Source organism: Bufo gargarizans, chromosome 1 (genome assembly GCF_014858855.1).
Source record: "Bufo gargarizans isolate SCDJY-AF-19 chromosome 1, ASM1485885v1, whole genome shotgun sequence".
NCBI lineage: Eukaryota > Metazoa > Chordata > Amphibia > Anura > Bufonidae > Bufo > Bufo gargarizans.
The window spans coordinates 29,793,222-29,821,103 of NC_058080.1; positions in this window are offsets into that span (position 1 = coordinate 29,793,222).

Genomic DNA, 27,882 nt, shown 5'->3' on the forward strand with positions numbered 1-27,882 from the left:
CCGTCCTTAATTCCCTCACTGGAGCGTGATCGTAAGATGCGCGAGTACAAGAGCATGCTGGTAGATGCGCTGCTGATGGCATTCCCACCTGACAGCAGGGGCACAGTGGAAGCACAAGGCGAAGGCAGAGGACGAGCAAGAGGTTGCCAACGCAGCTGGGGCACCGCTAGCACAGAAGGCAAGGTTAGCATGGCCGAAATGTGGAAAAGCTTTGTCAGCACGCCACAACAACCAGCACCACCAGCTGATATGGAACGTCTTAGCAGGAGGCAGCATTTCACCAACATGGTGGAGCAGTATGTGTGCACACGCCTACACGTACTGAATGACGGGTCTGCCCCCTTCAACTTCTGGGTCTCCAAATTGGGCACATGGCCTGAGCTTTCCCTTTACGCATTGGAGGTGCTGGCCTGCCCTGCAGCCAGTGTATTGTCTGATTGTGTGTTTAGCACGGCAGGGGGCGTCATCACAGACAAGCATCATCACAGACAAGCTCAGGACTTGTCCGTACCTTGTCCAGAATAGACATGTATACAGGCACTAACCAGCCATTGTTATACTGCAGCGCAATTGCTCATATTTGTATTTTAGATATTTCACACTCTTTTGGAGTGTACCTTCATTTAAAAAAATTAAACTAAAACCAAAAACCTGTGTTGGCTATCTCGTCCTCCTCCACCGCCGCTTATACCTACTCCGCTACGTCCACTGCCTTCTCAAACTCCTACATAGAACTCCACCTCATAAATCATTTTTTTTGTTTTTGTTTTGTACATGTTGTATTTTATATCATTTCACTACTTTGTCAATTACCTTTTCGGGTGAAATTCACAAATTTTTCGGTGTATAGTTCCACTGCTATACCTAGTAGGCCGGTTAAAATAAAAATAAAAATTGGCATTAACATTTTAAGCTAAAATTCACCAATATTTGGGTGTATAGTACCACTGCTATACCTAGTAGGCCGGTAAAAAAAAAAAATATATAATTGTCATTTACATTTTAGGATGAAATTTACCAATTTTGGTGTGTATATTACCACTGCTATACCTAGTAGACCGGTAAAATAAATAAAAAAAATTGTCTGTTACATTCTCTGGTGAAATTCACCAATTTTTGGGTGTATAATACCACTGCTAATACCTAGTATGCCGGTTAAAAAATAGAATAAAATTGTCATTAACATTTTTTGGTGAAATTCACTCATTTTTGGGTGTGTAGTACCATTGCTATACCTAGTAGGCCGTTTAAAAAAATTATAAAAAAATTGTCATTTACATTTTCGGGTTAAATTAACCAATTTTTTGGTGTATAGTACCACTGCTATACCTAGTAGGCTGGTTAAAAAAAATAATTGTCATTTACATTTTCAGGCGAAATTCAACAATTTTTGGGTGTGATTTACCACTGCTATACCTATTAGACCGGTAAAAAGAAAAATAACATTTGTCAGTTACATTTTAATATCAAATTCACCAATAATATACCCCTCCTCTACCTAGTTGACAGCTTAATAAATTTCAATAATTTTTATTTTACATTTTATGGTGACAATAAACAATTGTTTGTCATAGACCCTGCTCTACCAAGTTGACAGGTTAATTAATTTCTGTAATTTTTTACATTCTTGGGTTGACATTACACAATTTTAGACGTGAATAAACCCCGGCTCTGCATAGGTGACAGGGAATAAAATTTCAGAAATGCTTCTTTAATTGATGCGCGCCACCTCCTTTGATTCAATGCTTAAACTTAAGCAAGTTGTACCACATTTGCACTTTAATACTTTGTCCCACATTTCTGCTATACTCTTTTGGCCAACATTTGCGCCTCAATAGCTTTTACCACTATTCCGCTTGACTCTTTTGGCCCACATTTGCGCCTCAATAGCTTTTACCACTATTCCGCTTGACTCTTTTGGCCCACATTTGCGCCTCAATAGCTTTTCCCACATTTCTGCTCGATCCCAATTTTTTTAAAATTTTATCTCCCTTAAATTTGGTCTCTTTTTCTCATGCTCCCTCTCCGGCCTGGAACCCTGATTCCCCGCCACCCGTAATCAACATGGTAGGCGCATAAAAGAACATCGAAAGTTAATAGAGCAGATATCACATTGGATCATGAACATCACGGGGACGTGCAACATGATGTAAGTATGCACACGCCTACACAAACTAACTGACAGGGGTCCACCCCTGCGACTTCTGGGTCTCCAAATTGGGCACATGGCCTGAGCTTGCTCTTTACGCCTTGGAGGTGCTGGCCTGCCCTGCAGCCAGTGTATTGTCTGAACGTGTGTTTAGCACGACTGGAGGGTTACATTTCCCAATGTTTTGGAGTGTACCCTAATTTAAAAAAATAAAAATAAATTTTAAACCAAAAAGCAGGGTAGGCTACCTCCACAACCTCCTACTCCTTATGGACCAGGTACTCCTAGATCAAGATTATTATTTTTTATTTTTACATATTTTATGTCCCAAACTCGAACTTTTTTCTGATGTTCGGCCGAACCCGTCAAACCCGAATATCCAGGTGTCCGCTCAACTCTACTCCCTATATAATATAAAAGAAGCGGAGAAAGAAACTAGTTCCCTACCTCCTCCCCCCAGAAGAATCAATAACTTCCTTTCTTAATTCCCTCTCCTTACCAGCCTTATCTGACATCCAGGCTCAAACTCTTCAAGAACCTTTCACCATAGAAGAGTTCACGACAGCAATTAAACAACTTCCCAACGGGAAAAGCCCAGGGCCAGATGGCTTTACAGCTTTATATTATCGCACTTTTCGTATTACATTAGGACCACATTTACTTACAATATTCAACAGCGCCCTGTCTGGTGTCCCTTTAACTACAGACATGACTAGAGCACATATTACGTTGATCCCGAAAGAGGGGAAGGACAGTTCCCATTGTGCTAATTACTGCCAAATCTCCCTATTAAGTTTAGATTTAAAATTATTAGCTAAAATGCTAGCCACCTGTCTGTCCAGTTTCCTTCCATTTTTTATTAAAGGAGACCAGGTAGGCTTTGTCCATGGTAGGGAGGGCAGAGATAATACTGCCAGAGTCTTAAATGCCATCTCCTATGCAAAAAAGTCTAAACGCCCTCTAGTCCTCCTTAGCACGGATGCAGAAAAAGCCTTTGATAGGGTCAGTTGGGAATGCATGAGTAAAGTTCTCGTGGCATTAAAATTTAAGGATCCATATATTAAAGCCATCTTATCCCTATATACCCAAGCCTCAGCTTCTATTATCAATAATGACACCCTATCTCCATCCATGTCACCGCCAGATCTTTGAGAAGTTCTGACAGACGTTCTTCAGTACCTCCTGCATGATGCTCTTTTTTTTTTGTATAATTGTCTTTTTATTAGAATAAGTACAATAATAAAAGTGTGCATGTACAATTTCTCGTGTAGTCAACAGACATTTAGATAATCCAAATGAGAAAAACAGCGTAAATGACAACACAGTTACAGCAGCAAAGTGCAGCTCTAGTCAACCTCCGTTAAATAACAGCCTATCTTGGAAAATCCCAAAAACCGGGAGGATAGACCACTTACTCTATTATAAAAATTTAATAATTTGGGAAGACAAATGAGAGACAAGACAAGACACAAGAGGGGAGACAAAAGAAAAAATGGGGAAAAGGATTCTAGTTGCTCATATCAAAGAAAATATCCCAGGGTTGCCAAATCTTATTAAATTTATCTACTGTATTATTAATGCCTGCTGTCAGATATTCCATTCTCCTGACCTCCGCTATACTATTGAACAGCTCTACTTTAGTAGGTATATCTCTTTTCTTCCAGAACTTAGCAATAAGGCGTCTCGCAGCTGACAGAATATAAAGTACCAAGCAAAGCACTGCCTTCTTTAGTATCATTGGAGGCATGTTCAATAAAAACATATATGGGTCCAATGAGAAGGTAATGTCGAACAACTGCAGTAAAAGGCGTTGAACATCCTTCCACAATGGAAAAATAACTGGGCAGTCCCAAAAGATATGGAACAGTGACCCTTGGCTGGAATCACACCTCCAACAATTACCGGAAACAGTGGGGTTCAAATGTCTAAGCATCTGAGGTGTATGGTACCAAAACATTAATACCTTATAAGAATTTTCCCTAAAGGCCACACAAGTAGATGACAATGCGGCTCTGCGCCAAATAAGTTGCCACTCACTTGGCGAGATATCTTTTCCAAGGTATCTCTCCCATTTAGACATATATGTATGTCTTAAGACCTGCGGTGGTTCAGGAGTTGATAGAAGGACATAAATATCTGATATAAGCCCCTTAGTAGAGGTCGAAAGCTTACATAGTCTCTCAAATTGTGTTGGGATAGATACCTTGTGTCTCGAAACATAGAACTAAGCAGATGTTTTATTTGCAAGTGCTGCCATCTAGAGCACTCAGGTAGACCATATCTCTCCCTAAGCAAATCAAAAGACATGATCTCCAAAGTCCTGTATTCCACAATATCAGCGAATCTAAAGAGTTAGAGAACCATGGTTTAAAGGCCAGACCCTGCAATCCTACTGGAAACACAGGATTAAACAAGAACGAGGTCAAAGAGGGCTTATCAGATGCTAGCGGAAATTTCCGCTTACAACATTTCCAGACGTTAAATGTGTGTAGCATAGGGCCCAACAGTTGAGCCGAGTAATCGCCTGGTAAGGACGACCACAAGAGGGCGTTGGGGTGAATAGGGGCTAGCCATAGCTTCTCAATCTCCATCCATCTAGAGAATGCCGGGAGTGAGGACCATGCCGGGATACGACGTAAGTGTGTCGCCCAGTAGTATTTCGTAATGTCAGGAAGCCCCAGACCACCCTGCGTTTTAAGGGCAGTGAGGGTACTACATGGAATCCTATGTCTCTTCCCATTCCAGACAAACCTAAGGATGGAAGATTGTAGCGCTCTCAGATCCTTTTTGGGTATCGAGACAGGAATAGTCTCCATCACATATAATAACTTAGGTAGTATGATCATTTTGACCCCTGCAATACGCCCTAACAAGGAGGTAGGCAAGGGCATCCACTTAGCCATAAGTGCATTAAGTTCTTGAAATAATGGGACAAAGTTGTGAGTATATAAAGTACCATACGTTTTCGTTAAATTTACTCCTAAATACTTAAGGGTAGTATCATTCCATCTAAAATGATAATTGCTTTTTAAACTATTCAATACATCCAGAGGGATATTAATAGGCAGTGCCTCCGTCTTGGACTTATTGATCTTGTACCCAGACAGCCTACCATATTCCTCCATGACCTGGAATAAATTAGGCAATGAGATATGTAAATTCGTGAGTGTCATAAGAATGTCATCAGCAAAGAGTGACACTTTAAAAGCCACTCTGTTTACTTCCACCCCTTGGATGTCCGGATGAGCCTGAATTAGCGCTGCCAGCGGCTCAATGCACAATACAAATAGCAATGGGGACAGCGGGCAGCCCTGCCGTGTACCATTGCGGATGGGTATCAGCTTTGACTGGGCATACGTCATTTTCACATAAGCCGAGGGACTAGTGTAAAGGGCTCGTATAGCGTTCAGAAAGGGCCCCCCAATACCAAAACACCTCAGCGCAGCGAACATAAAAGGCCAACTTAGGCGGTCAAAGGCCTTTTCAGCATCGAGGCCCAGCACCAATGCCTGTTGTTTCCTCCTATTAAGAACGTCTATCAGATCTATAATTCTCCTTGTATTATCTCCCCCTTGACGATGTAACACAAAACCAACCTGGTCCTTATGGATCAGACTCGGAAGCAGGCTAACAAGTCTATTCGCCAAGGTTTTTGTAAATATCTTCAAATCTGAATTAAGGAGGGCTATAGGTCGATAGTTCGCACAGTCCATATGATCTTTGCCTGGTTTGGATATAAGGGTAATAAAAGACTGCAGCATCGTGTCAGGTACAGGGGAGCCCCCCATGAAGGAGTTAAAAACCCTAATCAAGTGTAGAAGTAGAGTGTCTATGTATGTCTTGTAATCTAAGGTACGGTAGACCGTCTGGGCCTGGTGACTTACGATTCGGCAGACTCTTAATCACTTCAGCTATTTCCTCTGTGGTAATTTGGGCGTTAAGTGTGGCTGCTAAGTCATTGGACAATTTAGGTAACCCACACTTTTTAAGGAAAACAGAAAGCTGTTTTTGTTGCTGTATAGGATCCCTTGCCATCTGTAGAGGAAGGGAATATAATTTCTCATAATATTTCTGGAAGATGGACATGATTTTATTTGGATCATAGGTAATAGTGCCATCAGCCTGTCTCAAGGCCGTTGGTGTATTTACTAAATTGGAATCCCGCAATTGTTTTGCCAAAAGTGCGTGTGACTTATTCCCCCAGGCATAATAACGCTGTCTGGAATACAAGAGTAGCCTATCTGTCTTTACTAATGCTAGGTCTCTCAACTTAGCTCTCAGCAAAACTATACGCCTCAGAAGGTGACGAGAACTACGGGAACCCAATTGACTCTCTAGGGTATCTAAATCTTTCTTAATAGAGCAATAATGTCTATTCCTGTCTTTTTTCAGTTTGGAACCAATGGCTATGCAGTTGCCCCTAAAAACAGCTTTATGCGCTTCCCACAGAATGGTCGCCGAGGAAACTGACTGCTGATTAATACTAAAATACTCCGATAGACTCTCCTGCAATTCCTGTCTAGATACTAGATTTGATAGCAGGCTTTCATTCAACCGCCAGTGACAAATCTTAGTTATCGGATGTTTAGTACTTAATTTAAAAAAAATTGCCGCATGGTCTGACCAGGAGATAGTTCCTATATCCGCATCTACCATTAAACGCATAATAGGGACATTACCAAAGAAATAATCAATTCTAGAATGCGTACTATGTGGATGGGAGTAGAACGTATATGTTTTGGATGTGGGGTAGTTTACCCGCCATAGGTCAAATAACCCAAATCGCCTCACCAGACGCCTGAAAAGACGCGAAAGCTTAACCTGTTCTCTGGGAGGGGGCTTCCCTGACATTGTCTGCCTATCACATGTTTCAGAAAAAGAGACATTAAAGTCACCTCCCACAATGAGTGCTGCCGGTAGCATATGAGATACTCTAGAGAGCACCTTGGTAATAAAAGGGATCTGCTTAACGTTCGGAGCATAAAGATTACATAAAACAAAAGGGGAGCCATGAAGGGTGGCCTGAATAATTATATAGCGCCCGTGAGGGTCAGAAATCTGGTTAGTCACCTGAAGTGGACAATTAGCAGATAAAAGGATCGCTACTCCTGCTTTTTTCTGCCCACTAGAAGCTGAATAAGCCCTTGGGAATAAACCTTTAGCAAACTTGAACGACCCTGTGTTATCAAAGTGCGTCTCCTGGAGGAAGACTACATCCGCCCCCTGGGTACGACATTCCGTCAAGCCAGTCTCCTTTTAACATTGGAGTTCAGGCCTTTGACGTTCAAGGACATATACTTGACCATGGCATAAAAATAACTGCGCCATATACTTGCTATTTTGGCAATAGGCACCCCTCCTCCAGGAGATCACCACCCAGCTTCGCCAGGAGGGCATCTGGAAAAAAAACATCATTAGTATCATCAAACGCAATAGACATATAGCAGGATACGCGACACAGAAGGGTGCAAGGGGACACACAAGACAAATACTGAAAAAGAAAATGAACAGGAAATATCCAAACATTGGACTTTGACATCCAGACGGGGGCACCCAGAGAAAGCAAAGGATACATCAAATAGCCCAATCTCTTCTCCTCGTTACCATAGAGAACTGAGGAAAGGAAGAGGGCAACTAGGATCAATCCCCCCTGTGGTGACATGGTGGAACACACCCGCCATAGATAACCAAACATTATGTGAACAATAATTATAATAGCTGAGCTTCTTTAAAACGCCTTATAATACGTTTCTTCTAAAACAATTAGGCACTGAAAACTTATGAGAAACATCTGCCGCCCATCATAGTGGATGAAAACTGCCATAAGTGAGCCTCAATATACAGCTCCAGTCCCAGTAATTCAGGACGTATCATCTCTCATATTCAATCCCCTGGAATCTTCTCACGATTGGGATCCTGCGGTTCTTGCTTTTCACCTGGCTCCAGAGTGGGGAAGGTGCCAGCATCGGGTCGGGGATCTCCCAATCATCAATGGGAGGCTCCGAGACCCCCAAGGTTGCACAAAAAGAGGGTAAGTCCGCATGAAATACGCATGGATACGGCCCTTCCTATTTTTATTAGCTATAAGTGCAAATGGGTTATCCCCAGTGGTAAGGAATTTTCTTCTGCCTCATGGACAGCAATAGTGGCTGAAGATGGCGCCTTTTTTGCAGGGTGAGCCACGAAAGGTCCTGATATAGTTGCACTTGCGCCCCCTTAAAGTCAATGGCCCGTAATACTCGGGCCTTGGCCATTATGTTCTCTTTCACCTGATAATCTGTGATTCGGCAGATGACATCCCGAGGTTGCGCTGTCACATTTTTGGGTCGCAGGGCCCTATGAGCACGGTCCATTTTAATAACTTGGGTGGATGGGGCCTCTAAAATGGAATTAAATAGCTCATTCAAAACCTCATGTAGGTTTCCTTCAGATTCCGGTTCAGGCAGACCCCGCACCCTGATATTATGTCTGCGGCCTCTGTTGTCCAGATCTTCCAGGTGCCTTGGTGTTTTCTCTGACCACTTGGGTGCACTGTACAACAGTAGATTGGCAGATGAGCAATATATTTACGTGTAGTATCATGCTCAATTTCCAGAGAATCCACCCTGGCTGTAACTTGTTGAAAATCCTGGCGTAGAGACGATATTTCAGCTTTGAACGTGTCTCTAACCTCTGCTATTAGATTTTTAAAGTCCTCCTTAGTAGGGAGATGTTGCAATGACTGCCTTAGGGAGGCTGAAGCCTGCGACAACTGTAGAGCGCCATCTTCCACCTCATCATTTATGTCAGACTGTGAATCCCAGGGCATATCATCTCCCCCGTTTTTCTCCTTACCCTGGTTGTGATCATGGTCCTCAGAGCTATCCTGCCCAATCTCTCCTGCGCTGCTGTGGAGTGGCTAAAGGGTTAAGGCGCTTCAGCGCCATTTTAGGCGGCATGGCAGGCACTGTAAGCCTGTCTCCTTCAGCTGCCTCACCTCCTCCAATAACCCCCTCTGCTCCTTTGGCTTGTAGGAGAACTCCTCTGCTAAGGGAGACAGAGGAGAGCGACTTACTGGTATGTAGGCGCTGTTAGAAGCGCGCTGCGGCAGGGGAGAGTCACTTCCGTCTTCTGCTGCTGATGGCTTCCCGTTTCGCGCCTCAGGCGTCCCAGCGCTGCAGGAACAGCAGCACGTCGGTCCAGGTAAATCGCTATGTCCTGGGACTTCAAGTGGGGTGCCGGGCTGCTTCTGATCCTTCTAGCGTGCAGCGATTTCTCCATGGAAGCCGGGCACCGGGCTTATGCGGCTCGTTTATAGCGTCTGGGCAGCGGAGCTCCTGACTTATGCGTCCATCTTGCCGGACGTTCAAGCCACGCCCCCGCATGAAGTTCTTTTGTTTTGGTTTCGCTTTGACCCACCTCTTCTGAAAGCACAGGTGGTCAAGGGCTGCAAAAGCGCCTTGAGGCGATTTAGTTTGCAATTGTAGCGCTATATAAGTTATTCATTCATTCATTCCCTCTCCCAGCTGTCATCTATTAGCAGTGATTGCCTCCCTTTATATCCCCTCCCATACTGCCTCACTTTGCGGTTTATACTACTTCCTGGATTGTGCTCACTGCTAGAAGTTTGCTACTGCTAGTTCCTCAGTAAGTCTATCCCTTTATTTGTGTTTTCCTGTTGGCTTGATTCTAGGTGACCCTGACTCCCTCCGTATTAACAACCTCCCGACCGCCTAACGCACGGATGCGTCCGGAAGGTGGTTGATTCATTCCTCCTGGACGCATCAGTGCGTCATCTCGCGAGACGCGAGATTTCGGTCAGAGCCAGCCCGCGCATGCGCATCGCGGGTCGGCAAAAGTTCAAGGAGTATTTCGTCAGCAACCTGCCAGCCAATGATCGTTGCTGGCAGGTTGCTGATTTTTTAAAAATCAAATCAGAAGCCAGCTAACACATCATATTAGTAAATATGATGTGTTAAATGGCTTCCCTGCTCCTCTGCTGGTCCTTTTCGTCGGTTGGTCTCAGCAGAGGAGCAGGCATCACTGTGAGTACCCACCAACACTTCACTTAGCCCCCAGATCACCCTCCATCACCCCATCACCCCAATTAACCCCTTGATCGCCCCCTGTCAATCACCTAGTGAAAGGCAAAAAAGTGATCAGTGTAAAATGTCACTTATTTTTTTCACTGGTATTGACTGTTAGGTTTAGGATAGTTTAGGCCCCTTGGTTAGGTAGTTTAGTGATTGTTTAGCGCCCAGCCCACCGCACCGCAGTCACTGATTCGCTGATTAGCGTATCGCTAATCAGCATTTGTACTTTTATAGTATCTGTAAGTGATCAAAACTGATCACAGTTAGATCTATAATAGTATTAGTGTCACCTTAGTTCGCCCTCCACCCAAAACGCAGTGTTTGCCCAATCAGGCCTGATCGGTCGCCCACACGTGCGTTCGCCCACACCCGCCCCACCGCAGTGACAAAATTTTTATTTTTTTTTTATCACTGCACAATCACTTTACACGCGCTGCGGCGATAAAAAAAATCAGTTTTGATATTTTTTATCAATCGCAGCGGCCTCCGGTACTTCGCTAGCCTCCCAGGCTTGCTTTTTATCTTGGGTAGTCTCAGGGAATACCCCTAAATTTAGTTGCCCAAATGTCAAACAGGGGGTATTCTTCTGAAGAGGCCTACAGGCTTCTGACCCAGTCGGATGAGGAATGGGAACCCTCATCTGATGAATCTAGCGGGTCAGAATATGAACCTGTAGAAAGCAGTGGCACTCTGACCCAAAGTTCGGACGAGGAGGCTGAGGTCCCTGATAGCACCAGGCGTACCCGGCCCCGTGTCACTAGACCACAGGTTGCGCAGGATCCGCTTCAAGAGCAGCAGAGTGGGGCTGGTGCTGTCGGATTACGTGGTGAGGCATACACCAGCAGTGCAGCCCATCCTGAACCTAGTACAAGCACTGCCGTACAACATGGTGAAGTGGCGAGCACCAGATGGGCAGTTGAAGCTGGTACGGAGGCACGTGCAGTAGTTACCCCGTCGCAGCCACCGCACAGACAGGCCCGTAGAGCCCCTAGAATCCCTGAGGTGCTGGCAAACCCTGATTGGCAGTCCCCAACTTCAGCCGCACCTGTAGTTCCCCCTTTCACCGCCCAGTCTGGAGTTCGGGTTGAGACAGCTCAGATCGGTTCGGCCCTGGGATTTTTTGAGCTGTTCTTGACTGCGGAGCTCTTAGACTTAGTTGTTGCAGAAACAAATCGGTATGCCACACAATTTATAACCGCTAACCTGGGAAGCTTTTATGCCCAGCCTTTCCGGTGGAAACCAGTCCAAGTTTCCGAAGTAAAATTTTCCTCAACATGGGTCTAACTAAAAAGCATGAATTGCGGTCATATTGGTCCATGAACCCAATTCATCACATGCCCATGTTCTCTGCTGCTATGTCCAGGACACGATTTGAGACCATCCTGCGTTTCCTGCACTTTAGTGACAACACCGCCTCCCGTCCCAGGGGCCACCCTGCTTTTGACCGGCTCCACAAAATTCGGTCCCTTATAGACCATTTCAACCAGAAATTTGCAGATTTGTATACCCCAGAGCAAAACATCTGCGTAGACGAGTCCCTAATACATTTTACCGGGCGCCTTGGCTTCAAACAATACATCCCAAGCAAGCGCGCCCGGTATGGGGTCAAATTGTATAAGCTCTGTGAAAGGGCCACAGGCTATACCCACAAATTTTGTGTCTATGAGGGAAAATATCAGACCCTGGAGCCGGTCGGTTGCCCTGACTACCTGGGGAGCAGAGGGAAGACAGTCTGGGACTTGGTGTCACCCTTATTCGGCAAGGGGTACCATCTTTATGTGGACAATTTCTACACAAGTGTGGCCCTCTTCAGCCATTTGTTTCTAGAACAGATTGGCTGCTGTGGCACCGCGCAAACTAGTCGCGCGGGCTTCCCCCAACGGCTCGTTACCACCCGTCTTGCAAGGGGGGAGAGGGCTGCCTTGTGTAACGAAGAACTGCTCGCGGTGAAATGGAGAGACAAGCGTGACGTTTACATGCTCTCCTCCATTCACGCAGACACGACAATCCAAATTGAGCGAGCAACCCGTGTCATTAAAAAGCCCCTCTCAGTCCACGACTATAACCTTCACATGGGAGGGGTGGACTTCAATGACCAGATGTTGTCTCCGTATTTAGTGTCCCGCAGAACCAGACGCTGGTATAAGAAGGTGTCTGTATATTTAATTCAATTGGCTCTGTATAATAGTTTTGTTCTCTACAGTAAGGCTGGGAGAACACGATCCTTCCTCAAATTTCAGGAAGAGATCATCGAGAACCTCCTGTACCCAGGAGGTTCCGTGGCCCCATCCACCAGTGTAGTTAGCCGTTAGTGTTGAGCGCGAATATTCGAATTGCAAATTTTTTTATCGAATATCGCAATTTCTAGATTTCGCGAATATTTAGAATATCGTTCTATATATTCGCGAAATCGAATATTCTTTTTTTTTTTTTTTTTTATTATTATATTTTTTTCTTTCCCACTTCCCTAAAGTTGTTCTTACCTGTCCTTTGGATTCCTGGCTTCCTGGCTGCTTCAGTCAGTGGCGTTTTCAACTTACTGCTATATTTCATATTAGCTAAATTACAATCTAATCTATATGTGTATTTTACGAAATTTCGCAATAGTCGAAATTGCGATGCGAGTAATATAACACGAAATAATCGCATGAAGATTTCAACTTAGCACTGCTATATTCCATATTCTAGCCTAATATGGAATATAGCAGTGCTAAGTTGAAATCTTCATGCGATTATTCCGTGTTATATTACTCGCATCGCAATTTCGACTTTTGCAAATGTTCTTAATATTGCTCTAACTTCGTCTTTTAGAATATTCGTAATATTCTGAAAGACGAAGTTAGAGCAATATTACGAAATTTCGTAAAATACACATAGATTGTATTTAACCACCTCCCGACCGCCTAACGCACCGATGCGTCCGGGAGGTGGTTGATTTACTCCTCCTGGACGCATCGGCGCGTCATCTCACGATAGCCGAGATTTCCTGTGAACGCGCGCACGCAGGCGCGCGCGCTCACAGGAACGAAAGGTAAGCGAGTGGATCTCCAGCCTGCCAGCGGCGATCGCTCGCTGGCAGGCTGGAGATGTGATTTTTTTTAACCCCTAACAGGTATATTAGACGCTGTTTTGATAACAGCGTCTAATATACCTGCTACCTGGTCCTCTGGTGGTCCCTTTTGTTAGGATCGACCACCAGAGGACACAGGTAGGTCAGTAAAGTCGCACCCAACACCACACTACACTACACCCCCCCGTCACTTATTAACCCCTTATAAACCCCTGATTACCCATGATCACCCCATATAAACTTCCTGATCACCCCCCTGTCATTGATCACCCCCCTGTCATTGATCACCCCCCTGTCAGGCTCCGTTCAGACGTCCGTATGATTTTTACAGATCCACGGATACATGGATCGGATCAGCAAAACGCATACGGACGTCTGAATGGAGCCTTACAGGGGGGTGATCAATGACAGGCGGGTGATCACCCATATAGATTCCCTGATCACCCCCTGTCATTGATCACCCCCCTGTCATTGATCACCCCCCTGAAGGCTCCATTCAGACGTCCGTATGATTTTTACGGATCCATGGATACATGGATCGGATCCGCAAAACACATGCGGACGTCTGAATGGAGCCTTACAGGGGGGTGATCAATGACAGGCGGGTGATCACCCATATAGATTCCCTGATCACCCCCTGTCATTGATCACCCCCCTGTCATTGATCACCCCCCTGTAAGGCTCCATTCAGACGTCCGTATGATTTTTACGGATCCATGGATACATGGATCGGATCCGCAAAACACATGCGGACGTCTGAATGGAGCCTTACAGGGGGGTGATCAATGACAGGCGGGTGATCACCCATATACACTCCCTGATCACCCCCTGTCATTGATCACCCCACTGTCATTGATCACTGTCATCAAAAAAATCGTTAAATTTCGATTAATAACAAAAAAAGTTAAAATGTCAGCAGCAATGAAATACCACCAAATGAAAGCTCTATTAGTGAGAAGAAAAGGAGGTAAAATTCATTTGGGTGGTAAGTTGCATGACCGAGCAATAAACGGTGAAAGTAGTGTAGTGCAGAAGTGTAAAAAGTGGCCTGGTCATGAAGGGGGTTTTAGCTAGCGGGGCTGAAGTGGTTAAGCTAATATACTGCTATAGTAATATTTTTAAATAGTGTACATATTTTACAAAACTTAAGTTCAGAAGAGGCAAAAAAAAATTTGAGGAAAAAAAGGGATTATAGCACTATATTAGCAAAATTACAATCTATATGTGCATTTTACGAAATTTCGTAATACTGCTCTAACTTCTTCTTTTAGAATATTCGTAATATTCTAAGAGACGAAGTTAGAGCAATATCACGAAATTTCGTAAAATACACATATTAGCCTAGCCATAGTCAATTAGCATAGGAACGTTGCCTTATACTATCAAGATAAATAATCGCAATACGCGAAAAATAAATCGCATATTATTCGCGATAATTGGAATAATTACGAATATTCGATTTCGACGAATATAACACGAATATTCATTCGAATATTCGCGAAATATCGCGAAATCGAATATGGCACCTCCCGCTCATCACTATTAGCCGTCTACACGAGCGACATTTCCCCAATGTCGTTGCCGGTACCTCAACCCAACCGTGACCCGGAAAAAGATGTCGTGTCTGTAGCAGGAGTGGAATAAGGCGTGACACCCGCTATTTCTGTCCTGACTGTCCTGACCACCCTGCCCTGTGCTTAGGGGAGTGTTTCCGGAAGTACCACACACAGGTACACCAGAGAACATGGGCATGTGATGAATTGGGTTCGTGGACCAATATGACCGGAATTCATGCTTTTTAGTTAGACCCATGTTGAGGAGAAGGCTCAGAAAAATTTTAATTTCGGAAACTTGGACTGGTTTCCGAAATTAAAATTTTTCTGGGCCTTCTCCACAACATGGGTCTAACTAAAAATCATGAATTGCGGTCATATTGGTCCACGAACCCAATTCATCACATGCCCATGTTCTCTGCTGCTATGTCCAGGACACGATTTGAAACCATCCTGCGATTCCTGCACTTTAGCGACAACACCACCTCCCGTCGCAGAGGCCACCCAGCTTTTGACCGGCTCCACAAAATTCGGCCCCTTATAGACCATTTCAACCAGAAATTTGCAGATTTGTATACCCCAGAGCAAAACATCTGCGTAGACGAGTCCCTAATACATTTTACCGGGCGCCTTGGCTTCAAACAATACATCCCAAGCAAGCGCGCCCGGTATGGGGTCAAATTGTATAAGCTCTGTGAAAGGGCCACAGGCTATACCCACAAATTTCGTGTCTATGAGGGAAAAGATCAGACCCTGGAGCCGGTCGGTTGCCCTGACTACCTGGGGAGCAGAGGGAAGACAGTCTGGGACTTGGTGTCACCCTTATTCGGCAAGGGGTACCATCTTTATGTGGACAATTTCTACACAAGTGTGGCCCTCTTCAGGCATTTGTTTCTAGAACAGATTGGCTGCTGTGGCACGCGCGAACGAGTCGCGCGGGCTTCCCCCAACGGCTCGTTACCACCCATCTTGCAAGGGGGGAGAGGGCTGCCTTGTGTAACGAAGAACGGCTCGTGGTGAAATGGAGAGACAAGCATGACGTTTACATGCTCTCCTCTATTCACGCAGACACGACAATCCAAATTGAGCGAGCAACCCGTGTCATTGAAAAGCCCCTCTCAGTCCACGACTATAACCTTCATATGGGAGGGGTGGACTTCAATGACCAGATGTTGTCTCCGTATTTAGTGTCCCGCAGAACCAGACGCTGGTATAAGAAGGTGTCTGTATATTTAATTCAATTGGCTCTGTATAATAGTTTTGTTCTCTACAGTAAGGCTGGGAGAACACGATCCTTCCTCAAATTTTAGGAAGAGATCATCGAGAACCTCCTGTACCCAGGAGGTTCCGTGGCCCCATCCACCAGTGTAGTTAGCCGTCTACACGAGCGACATTTCCCCAATGTCGTTGCCGGTAGCTCAACCCAACCGTCACCCCGAAAAAGATGTTGTGTCTGTAGCAGGAGTGGAATAAGGCGTGACACCCGCTATTTCTGTCCTGACTGTCCTGACCACCCTGCCCTATGCTTAGGGGAGTGTTTCCGGAAGTACCACACACAGGTACACCTAGCATAGGGATCACATCTCACCAGGACAGGCACACAGGGCTATTAGGGCTCATTCACTCACAGCTGCTGTAAACCTCTCCTTTCACCTGGGACAAAGTGCATAACGCACTTCACCACATCTTTGGGCGATTTGCGCTTTGCACATTGTCCCATGGGTAAGAGAGGTTTGTCCTATAAAGGTAAAAATAAAAAAAATAATCACCAGTAAGCAAAAAGGTTAATGTTCAGTTCAAAAAGTTAAAGTTTATATGTTCTGTTCAAAAGTTAATAAAATTATTGCGTTGCGGCCTGTTTTTTTTTTTTTTTTTACCTTCCAGGTGGACCAACCGATCGACTAGCTGCAGCACTGATGTGCATTCTGACAGAAGCATTGCGCTGCTGTCAGATTACACACAGGCATATGAGCTGCCAAGGCATATGAGCTGAGGAGGAGGCGGTGTTCATATGCTTTGGCAAACACTTTGTATATAAAAAAAAAAATCCCGGCAATGATTTATTCATCCACATCGATTAATGTGAATGGAGAAATCTGGTTTCTCCATTCTGCCAGGGCATACGAGCTAAGTGGGTATGGATGTTGGGCGGAGCTCCTATATCCTGGCAGACGCCTTTCCCTCCTTTTTTTTTTTTGGCAGAGATTTTTTCATCCACATTGATCGATGCTAATGAAGAAATCTGTGCCGTTCATTTTTTTCTTTCAGCCCAGAGGCTGAACGGAAAAAAAAAAAATCTCATTACCTGTATGCTCAATACAGGGGCGTTGCTAGGGTCTCAAAAGATCCGGGGCACAAGCCCCAATAAATATGCCCCCCCCCCGCACTATGCTGTACTTGCTATACAGCGGCACTTACCTGTCACATCCAGGGCCTCCAGGTGATGTCTCCTCTCTGTCATCATCTTCTCGGTCTGGACAACTTCTCTCAGCCGCCTCGTCTCTGCAGAGTGTGACACACAGACATCTTAGCTTCCTCACTTTCTATCATTATCCCCCAACTGGAGTCCCCACAGTGTTATCCTGCTGCTTTCTATGCCAAAACCTCAACCCCCCCCCCCCCCCTCATACCCCCAAATACTATCCTAAAGAAACATTACTGCCCCCCATAGTAATAGTGCTCCTCATAGTCCCACCAATAGTAATTCCCTTCTAGAATGCCCTTATTAGTAACACTGCCCCAACCGTGATAATGCTCCTCAACAATGCCCTCCCATATTAATAATACCCTCACAGAGTCCCTAGTAGAAACAAGGCCCCCTATTGTTCCCCCAGTGGCAATAAAGCTCCCTACAGACCCCACAGTAGTAATAAGGCCCCCATAGTGCGCTTAGTAGAAATAAGGCAGATCTACAAGACCCTCCTATAGAGCCCCCAGTAGTAATAAGACCGCCTATAATGTCCCATGGATTTGCAGTGCCCCCTGCAGTTATAATCCTCCCTCCACCATACAGTCCCATGTAAATAACATCACCTCTTCCCCAGCCGCCTCCAACGCACAATCCCATTTAAACATCACCCCCTAAGGCTACTTTCACACTTGCGTTCATGTACTTGTACAGGACGGATCCGCACCGATATAATACAAACGAATGCATCCGTTCAGGACCAATTTGTTTGTATTAGATTTTAATTTCTAAGTCCCAATACGGATCCGTCCTGACTTACATTGAAAGTCAATGGGGGACGGATCCGTTTACAATTGCACCATTTTGTGTCAATGCAAAGGGATCCGTCCCCATTGACTTACATTGTCAGGACGGATGCGTTTGGCTCCGCAAGGCCATGCGGACACAAAAAACGCTGCTTGCAGCATTTTGAGGTCCGCCTCCAAAATGGAACGGGGGACCGCACGGAGCCGAACGAATGCATTCTGAATGGATCCGCATCCATTCAGAATGCATTGGGGTTAAACTGATGCATTTGGGGCTGCTTGTGAGAGACGGATCTCACAAGTGGATCTCCAAACGCAAGTGTGAACGGACCCTAAACATTAAGTCCCATGTACATAAACATCATTCCCCCCCACCATCCACTTTCAACATACAGTCCCATGTAAATAACATCCCTCCCTCCCCCAGCCACCTCAAGCACACAGTTCCATGTCAATAACATCCCTCCCTTCAGCCCTAAAATACATCCCAGTTAAATAACTACAACTCCCAGCATTTCTCTACCTCTCCCTTCACTTACCTCTCCTGTACAGACATCACCATTAGGCTCCTTCTCCTCTTGACTCCGGTCCAATCCTGAACTGGGAAGAGGCGAAAGACCTTTGGTGACATCACAGGCCATGTGATCAGCAAAACAGGCTGTGATAGGATGACCTGGATGGTGACATCATCCAGGTCATCCTATCACAGCCTGTTTTGCTGATCACATGGCCTGTGATGTCACCAAAGGTCCTTCGCCTGTTCCCAGTATAAGATTCAATTGTATTGCCGTTCTGTGTACGGCAATACAGTTGCATCTAGCCGGCAGGCAGGACATTTGGGGCATGGGACAAAACATCCGGGGCCCAGGCCCCGAATGTTTTAACCTAGCGACGCCCCTGGCTCAATATAAGGAGAATAGCAGAAACTCCTAATGCTGGCCATACATGTAATGATTGCGGAGACCCTCAAATGCCAGGGCAGTACAAACACCCCACAAATGACCCCATTTTGGAAAGAAGACACCCCAAGGTATTTGCTGAGGGGCATATTGAGTCCATGAAAGATTGAAATTTTTGTCCCAAGAAAGCGGAAAGTGAGACTTTGTGAGAAAAAAATTTATAAATAAATTTCCGCTAACTTATGCCAAAAAAATAATAATTCTATGAACTCGCCAGGCCCCTCATTGAATACCTTGGGGTGTCTTCTTTCCAAAGTGGGGTCACATGTGGGGTATTTATACTGCCCTGGCTTTTTAGGGGCCTGAAAGCGTGAGAAGAAGTCTGGGATCCAAATGTCTAAAAATGCCCTCCTAAAAGGAATTTGGGCACCTTTGCGCATCTAGGCTGCAAAAAAGTGTCACACATGTGGTATCACCGTACTCAGGAGAAGTTGGGGAATGTGTTTTGGGGTGTCATTTTACATATACCCATGCTGGGTGAGATAAATATCTTGGTCAAATGCCAACTTTGTACAAACCGGATTCCAAAAAAGTTGGGACACTATACAAATCGTGAATAAAAACTGAATGCAATGATGTGGAGGCGCCAACTTCTAATAATTTATTCAGAATAGAACATAAATCATGGAACAAAAGTTTAAACTGAGAAAATGTACCATTTTAAGGGAAAAATATGTTGAATCAGAATTTCATGGTGTCAACAAATCCCCAAAAAGTTGGGACACGGCCATTTTCACCACTGTGTGGCATCTCCCCTTCTTCTTACAACACTCAGCAGACGTCTGGGGACCGAGGAGACCAGTTTCTCAAGTTTAGAAATAGGAATGCTCTCCCATTCTTGTCTAATACAGGCCTCTAACTGTTCAATCGTCTTGGGCCTTCTTTGTTGCACCTTCCTCTTTATGATGCGCCAAATGTTCTCTATAGGTGAAAGATCTGGACTGCAGACTGGCCATTTCAGTCCCCGGATCCTTCTCCTACGCAGCCATGATGTTGTGATTGATGCAGAATGTGGTCTGGCATTATCTTGTTGAAAAATGCAGGGTCTTCCCTGAAAGAGATGACGTCTGGATGGGAGCAGATGTTGTTCTAGAACCTGAATATATTTTTCTGCGTTGATGGTGCCTTTCCAGACATGCAAGCCTCCCATGCCACACGCACTCATGCAACCCCATACCATCAGAGATGCAGGCTTCTGAACTGAGCGTTGATAACAACTTGGGTTGTCCTTGTCCTCTTTGGTCCGGATGACATGGCGTCCCAGATTTCCAAAAAGAACTTCGAATCGTGACTCGTCTGACCACAGAACAGTCTTCCATTTTGCCACACTCCATTATAAATGATGCCTGGCCCAGTGAAAACGCCTGAGCTTGTGGATCTTGCTTAGAAATGGCTTCTTCTTTGCACTGTAGAGTTTCAGCTGGCAGCGGCGGATGGCACGGTGGATTGTGTTCACTGACAATGGTTTCTGGTAGTATTCCTGAGCCCATTCTGTGATTTCCTTTACAGTAGCATTCCTGTTTGTGGTGCAGTGTCGTTTAAGGGCCCGGAGATCACGGGCATCCAGTATGGTTTTACGGCCTTGACCCTTACGCACAGAGATTGTTCCAGATTCTCGGAAGCTTCGGATGATGTTCTGCACAGTTGATGATGATAGATGCAAAGTCTTTGCAATTTTTCGCTGGGTAACACCTTCCTGATATTGCTCCACTATCTTTCTGCGCAACATTGTGGGAATTGGTGATCCTCTACCCATCTTGGCTTCTGAGAGACACTGCCACTCTGAGAAGCTCTTTTTATACCCAATCATGTTGCCAATTGACCTTAATTAGTGTTAATTGGTCTTCCAGCTCTTCGTTATGCTCAAATTTACTTTTTCCAGCCTCTTATTGCTACTTATCCCAACTTTTTGGGGATTTGTTGACACCGTGAAAATTTGAATCAACTTATTTTTCCTTTAAAATGATACATTTACTCGGATTAAACGTTTGATCTGTCATCTACGTTCTATTACAAATAAAATATTGCCATTTGCCATCTCCACATCATTGCATTCAGTTTTTATTCACAATTTGTTTAGTGTCCCAACTTTTTTGGAATCCGGTTTGTATAAAAAAATGGGAAAAGTTGTCATTAGCCAAGATATTTCTCTCACCCAGCATGGGTATATGTAAAATGACACATTCCCCAACTTCTCCTGAGTACGGCGATACCAGATGTGTGACACTTTATTGCAGCCTAGGTGGGCAAAGGGGCACACATTCCAAAGAGCACCTTTCGGATTTCACCGGTCATTTTTTACAGATTTTGATTGCAAACTACTTCTTACGCATATGGGCCCCTAAAATGCCAGGGCATCATAAATACCCCACAAGTGACCCCATTTTGGAAAGAAGACACCCCAAGGTATTCCGTGAGGGGCATGGCGAGTTCCTAGAATTTTTTATTTTTTGTCGCAAGTTAGTGGAATATGAGACTTTGTAAGAAAAAAAAAATCATCATTTTCCGCTAACTTGTGACAAAAAATAAAAAATTCTAGGAACTCACCATGCCCCTCACGGAATACCTTGGGGTGTCTTCTTTCAAAAATGGGGTCACTTGTGGGGTAGTTATACTGCTCTGGCATTTTAGGGGGCCATATGTGTGAGAAGTAGTTTGCAATCAAAATGTGTAAAAAATGGCCTGTGAAATCCGAAAGGTGCTCTTTGGAATGTGTGCCCCTTTGCCTACCTTGGCTGCAAAAAAGTGTCACACATGTGGTATCGCCGTACTCAGGAGAAGTTGGGGAATGTGTTTTGGGGTGTCATTTTACATATACCCATGCTGGGTGAGAGAAATATCTTGGCAAAAGACAACTTTTCCAAATTTTTTATACAAAGTTGGCATTTGACCAAGATATTTATCTCACCCAGCATGGGTATATGTAAAATGACACCCCAAAACACATTCCCCAACTTCTCCTGAGTACGGCAATACCAGATGTGTGACACTTTTTTGCAGCCTATGTGGGCAAAGGGGCACAGATTCCAAAGAGCACCTTTCGGATTTCACCGGTCATTTTTTACAGATTTTGATTGCAAACTACTTCTCACGCATTTGGGCCTCTAAAATGCCAGGGCAGTATAACTACCCCACAAGTGACCCCATTTTGGAAAGAAGACACCCCAAGGTATTTTGTGATGGGCATAGTGAGTTCATGGAAGTTTTTATTTTTTGTCACAAGTTAGTGGAATATGAGACTTTGTAAGAAAAAATAAAAAAAATCATAATTTTCCGCTAACTTGTGACAAAAAATTTAAAGTTTTATGAACTCACTATGCCCATCAGCGAATACCTTAGGGTGTCTACTTTCCAAAATAGGGTCATTTGTGGGGGTTTTCTACTGTCTGGGCATTGTAGAACCTCAGGAAACATGACAGGTGCTCAGAAAGTCAGAGCTTCTTCAAAAAGCGGAAATTCACATTTTTGTACCATAGTTTGTAAACGCTATAACTTTTACCCAGACCATTTTTTTTTGCACAAACATTTATTTTTTATCAAAGACATGTAGAACAATAAATTTAGCGAAAAATTTATATATGGATGTCGTTTTTTTTGCAAAATTTTACAACTGAAAGTGAAAAATAGACTGGATGGAACCGGCACTCAAAACAATCGGATTACACGTGGAAGTTGAATAAAAATTTATTAAACAATCAACACTATATACTTGATGCACCAAGGTAACATTCATATAAAATATATAAAAAATATATAATAAAAAGCATATATCTCAGTGTTAGCCAAGCGAGTAGAGTTTTCTTAGGGCACAAAGCTCTGAGGTGCTACGCACAGAGGGCTGCATCCGTGTCCCCCCAATTGGGTAGGCTATTGGATCACAGTCGTCCGTGACGGAGCTACACAGAGCTGATTGAATATTGTGCTTGAAATAGTCGCGGGTATTATTCACATATAAATTTCACATAAGCTTAAATGCATGTAAATAAAATCTTATGCCACCGTATGGGGTAGAGAAAAAGGTGTTTAAAGGTGAACTGAGTTCAATGATCCATCACCTATAGTAGTCTCAATTTCTAAGTAAACTAGAGGTAAGAAAGTCACTAGTCCAGCACGTCTGATGTCACCGTGCATATACCGCCTTGCGTACAGCGGTTCAATATGGTTCCACTTGAGTTAATGTTACTCACTGTTTCCCGTGTGAGTTCACTCGGTTAGGTCTGCGGGAGGTTTTCTGTCGTGGCGTCCCACGCATCAGTCTTTCCCCGCTGTATTAGTGTCGGGTCCGGTAATCTGTTTGGATCCCGTCTGTACTCTCGTAGGAGACCTATATCAGCTGTTTCACTTACGTGAATTTCACAGCGCTTCTTGGTCTTACGTGAGTAGGTGGATGAACTTTTAGTACATGGCCATGTATCGCTGCGATCGTTCTTTCACAGGTAATACGCCCAGACGCGTTTCGAGATATCTTATCTCTTCCTCAGTGGGTAAGACCTGTAAACTCTGAACTCGCTTTTTATGTGTTCTCATCTCAATTGGATAATTGATTTCACCTGTCCCAAAGCTTGTGTAGAAAAATGGAGCCTTGCTTTTCGTTGTCCTTTACTTTTTCATATGTTGTTTCTACCTAAAACCTCTCTTTCGGTGGCAATTTAGCGATACCTTTCTGATAGTGTCCAATCTCTCTGTATCCATATACGTATACATGTATCGGTTATACAATCGAATATGGGAGATATATATGACTACATAAAATACATACAACCAGATAAAATACATAAAATAAGGATGTGTTAAAAAAGAGACACTTCTTAGTTATATTAATATAAAAGGCAGTATCTTATAATACAAGGGAATGTTATTGTATCAGCATTGTGTGGTAAATGATTGTACATTTACGTGTCTAACTATTCTGATATCCACAATATTATCAAAGAGGATTATGATTAGAGTTGAGCGAACACCTGGATGTTCGGGTTCGAGAAGTTCGGCCGAACATCCCGGAAATGTTCGGGTTCGGGATCCGAACCCGATCCGAACTTCGTCCCGAACCCGAACCCCATTGAAGTCAATGGGGACCCGAACTTTTCGGCACTAAAAAGGCTGTAAAACAGCCCAGGAAAGAGCTAGAGGGCTGCAAAAGGCAGCAACATGTAGGTAAATCCCCTGCAAACAAATGTGGATAGGGAAATGAATTAAAATAAAAATTAAATAAATAAAAATTAACCAAAATCAATTGGAGAGAGGTTCCATAGCAGAGAATCTGGCTTCCCGTCACCCACCACTGGAACAGTCCATTCTCAGATATTTAGGCCCCGGCACCCAGGCAGAGGAGAGAGGTCCCGTAACAGACAATCTGGCTTCATGTCAGCAGAGAATCAGTCTTCATGTCATAGCAGAGAATCAGGCTTCACGTCACCCACCACTGCAACAGTCCATTGGCATATATTTAGGCCTAGCACACAGGCAGAGCAGAGAGGTCCCGTAACAGACGATCTGGCTTCATGTCAGCAGAGAATCAGTCTGCATGTCATAGCAGAGAATCAGGCTTCACGTCAGCCACCACTGCAACAGTCCATGGTCATAAATTTAGGCCCAGCACCCAGGCAGAGGAGAGAGGTCCCGTAACAGACAATCTGGCTTCATGTCAGCAGAGAATTAGTCTGCATGTCATAGCAGAGAATCAGGCTTCATGTCAGCCACCACTGCAACAGTCCATTGGCATATATTTAGGCCTAGCACACAGGCAGAGGAGAGGTTCATTCAACTTTGGGTAGCATCGCAATATAATGGTAAAATGAAAATAAAAATAGGATTGAATGAGGAAGTGCCCTGGAGTCCAATAATATATGGTTATGGGGAGGTAGTTAATGTCTAATCTGGACAAGGGACGGACAGGTCCTGTGGGATCCATGCCTGGTTCATTTTTATGAACGTCAGCTTGTCCACATTGGCTGTAGACAGGCGGCTGCGTTTGTCTGTAATGACGCCCCCTGCCGTGCTGAATACACGTTCAGACAAAACGCTGGCTGCCGGGCAGGCCAGCACCTCCAAGGCATAAAAGGCTAGCTCTGGCCACGTGGACAATTTAGAGACCCAGAAGTTGAATGGGGCCGAACCATCAGTCAGTACGTGGAGGGGTGTGCACACGTACTGTTCCACCATGTTAGTGAAATGTTGCCTCCTGCTAACACGTTGCGTATCAGGTGGTGGTGCAGTTAGCTGTGGCGTGTTGACAAAAGTTTTCCACATCTCTGCCATGCTAACCCTGCCCTCAGAGGAGCTGGCCGTGACACAGCTGCCTTGGCGACCTCTTGCTCCTCCTCTGCCTTGGCCTTGGGCTTCCACTTGTTCCCCTGTGACATTTGGGAATGCTCTCAGTAGCGCGTCTACCAACGTGCGCTTGTACTCGCGCATCTTCCTATCACGCTCCAGTGCAGGAAGTAAGGTGGGCACATTGTCTTTGTAGCGTGGATCCAGCAGGGTGGCAACCCAGTAGTCCGCACAGGTTAAAATGTGGGCAACTCTGCTGTCGTTGCGCAGGCACTGCAGCATGTAGTCGCTCATGTGTGCCAGGCTGCCCAGGGGTAAGGACAAGCTGTCCTCTGTGGGAGGCGTATCGTCATCGTCCTGCCTTTCCCCCCAGCCACGCACCAGTGATGGACCCGAGCTGCGTTGGGTGCCACCCCGCTGTGACCATGCTTCATCCTCATCCTCCTCCACCTCCTCCTCATCCTCGTCCTCCTCGTCCTCCAGTAGTGGGCCCTGGCTGGCCACATTTGTACCTGGCCTCTGCTGTTGCAAAAAACCTCCCTCTGAGTCACTTCGAAGAGACTGGCCTGAAAGTGCTAAAAATGACCCCTCTTCCTCATCCTCCTCCTCCTCCTCCTGGGCCACCTCCTGTTCCATCATCGCCCTAAGTGTTTTCTCAAGGAGACATAGAAGTGGTATTGTAACGCTGATAACGGTGTCATCGCCACTGGCCATGTTGGTGGAGTACTCGAAACAGCGCAACAGGGCACACAGGTCTCGCATGGAGGCCCAGTCATTGGTGGTGAAGTGGTGCTGTTCTGTAGTGCGACTGACCCGTGCGTGCTGCAGCTGAAACTCCACTATGGCCTGCTGCTGCTCGCACAGTCTGTCCAGCATGTGCAAGGTGGAGTTCCACCTGGTGGGCACGTCGCATATGAGGCGGTGAGCGGGAAGGCCGAAGTTACGCTGTAGCGCAGACAGGCGAGCAGCGGCAGGATGTGAACGCCGGAAGCGCGAACAGACGGCCCGCACTTTATGCAGCAGCTCTGACATGTCGGGGTAGTTGTGAATGAACTTCTGCACCACCAAATTCAGCACATGCGCCAAGCAAGGGATGTGCGTCAAATTGGCTAGTCCCAGAGCTGCAACGAGATTTCGCCCATTATCACACACCACCAGGCCGGGCTTGAGGCTCACCGGCAGCAACCACTCGTCGGTCTGTTGTTCAATACCCCGCCACAACTCCTGTGCGGTGTGGGGCCTGTCCCCCAAACATATGAGTTTCAGAATGGCCTGCTGACGTTTACCCCGGGCTGTGCTGAAGTTGGTGGTGAAGGTGTGTGGCTGACTGGATGAGCAGGTGGAAGAAGAGGAGGAGGAAGCCGAGAAGGAGGAGGTGGCAACAGGAGGCAAAGAATGTTGCCCTGCGATCCTTGGCGGCGACAGGACGTGCGCCAAACAGCTCTCCGCCTGGGGCCCAGCTGCCACTACATTTACCCAGTGTGCAGTTAGGGAGATATAGCGTCCCTGGCCGTGCTTACTGGTCCACGTATCTGTGGTTAGGTGGACCTTGCTACAGATGGCGTTGCGCAGTGCACACTTGATTTTATCGGATACTTGGTTGTGCAGGGAAGGCACGGCTCTCTTGGAGAAGTAGTGCCGGCTGGGAACAACATACTGTGGGACAGCAAGCGACATGAGCTGTTTGAAGCTGTCTGTGTCCACCAGCCTAAATGACAGCATTTCATAGGCCAGTAGTTTAGAAATGCTGGCATTCAGGGCCAGGGATCGAGGGTGGCTAGGTGGGAATTTACGCTTTCTATCAAATGTTTGTGAGATGGAGAGCTGAACGCTGGCGTGTGACATGGTTGAGACGCTTGGTGACGGAGGTGGTGGTGGTGGTGTTGGTGGTACATCCCCTGTTTGCTGGGCGGCAGGTGCCAACGTTCCTCCAGAGGCGGAGGAAGAGGCCGAGGCGGCAGCAGCAGAATAGGCCGAGGCGGCAGCAGCAGAAGAGGTAGCAGGGGGAGCCTGAGTGACTTCCTTGGTTTTAAGGTGTTTACTCCACTGCAGTTCATGCTTTGCATGCAGGTGCCTGGTCATGCAGGTTGTGCTCAGGTTCAGAACGTTAATGCCTCGCTTCAGGCTCTGATGGCACAGCGTGCAAACCACTCGGGTCTTGTCGTCAGCACATTGTTTGAAGAAGTGCCATGCCAGGGAACTCCTTGAAGCTGCCTTTGGGGTGCTCGGTCCCAGATGGCGGCGGTCAGTAGCAGGCGGAGTCTCTTGGCGGCGGGTGTTCTGCTTTTGCCCACTGCTCCCTCTTTTGCTACGCTGTTGGCTCGGTCTCACCACTGCCTCTTCCTCCGAACTGTGAAAGTCAGTGGCACGACCTTCATTCCATGTGGGGTCTAGGACCTCATCGTCCCCTGCATCGTCTTCCACCCAGTCTTGATCCCTGACCTCCTGTTCAGTCTGCACACTGCAGAAAGACGCAGCAGTTGGCACCTGTGTTTCGTCATCATCAGAGACATGCTGAGGTGGTATTCCCATGTCCTCATCATCAGGAAACATAAGTGGTTGTGCGTCAGTGCATTCTATGTCTTTCACCGCTGGG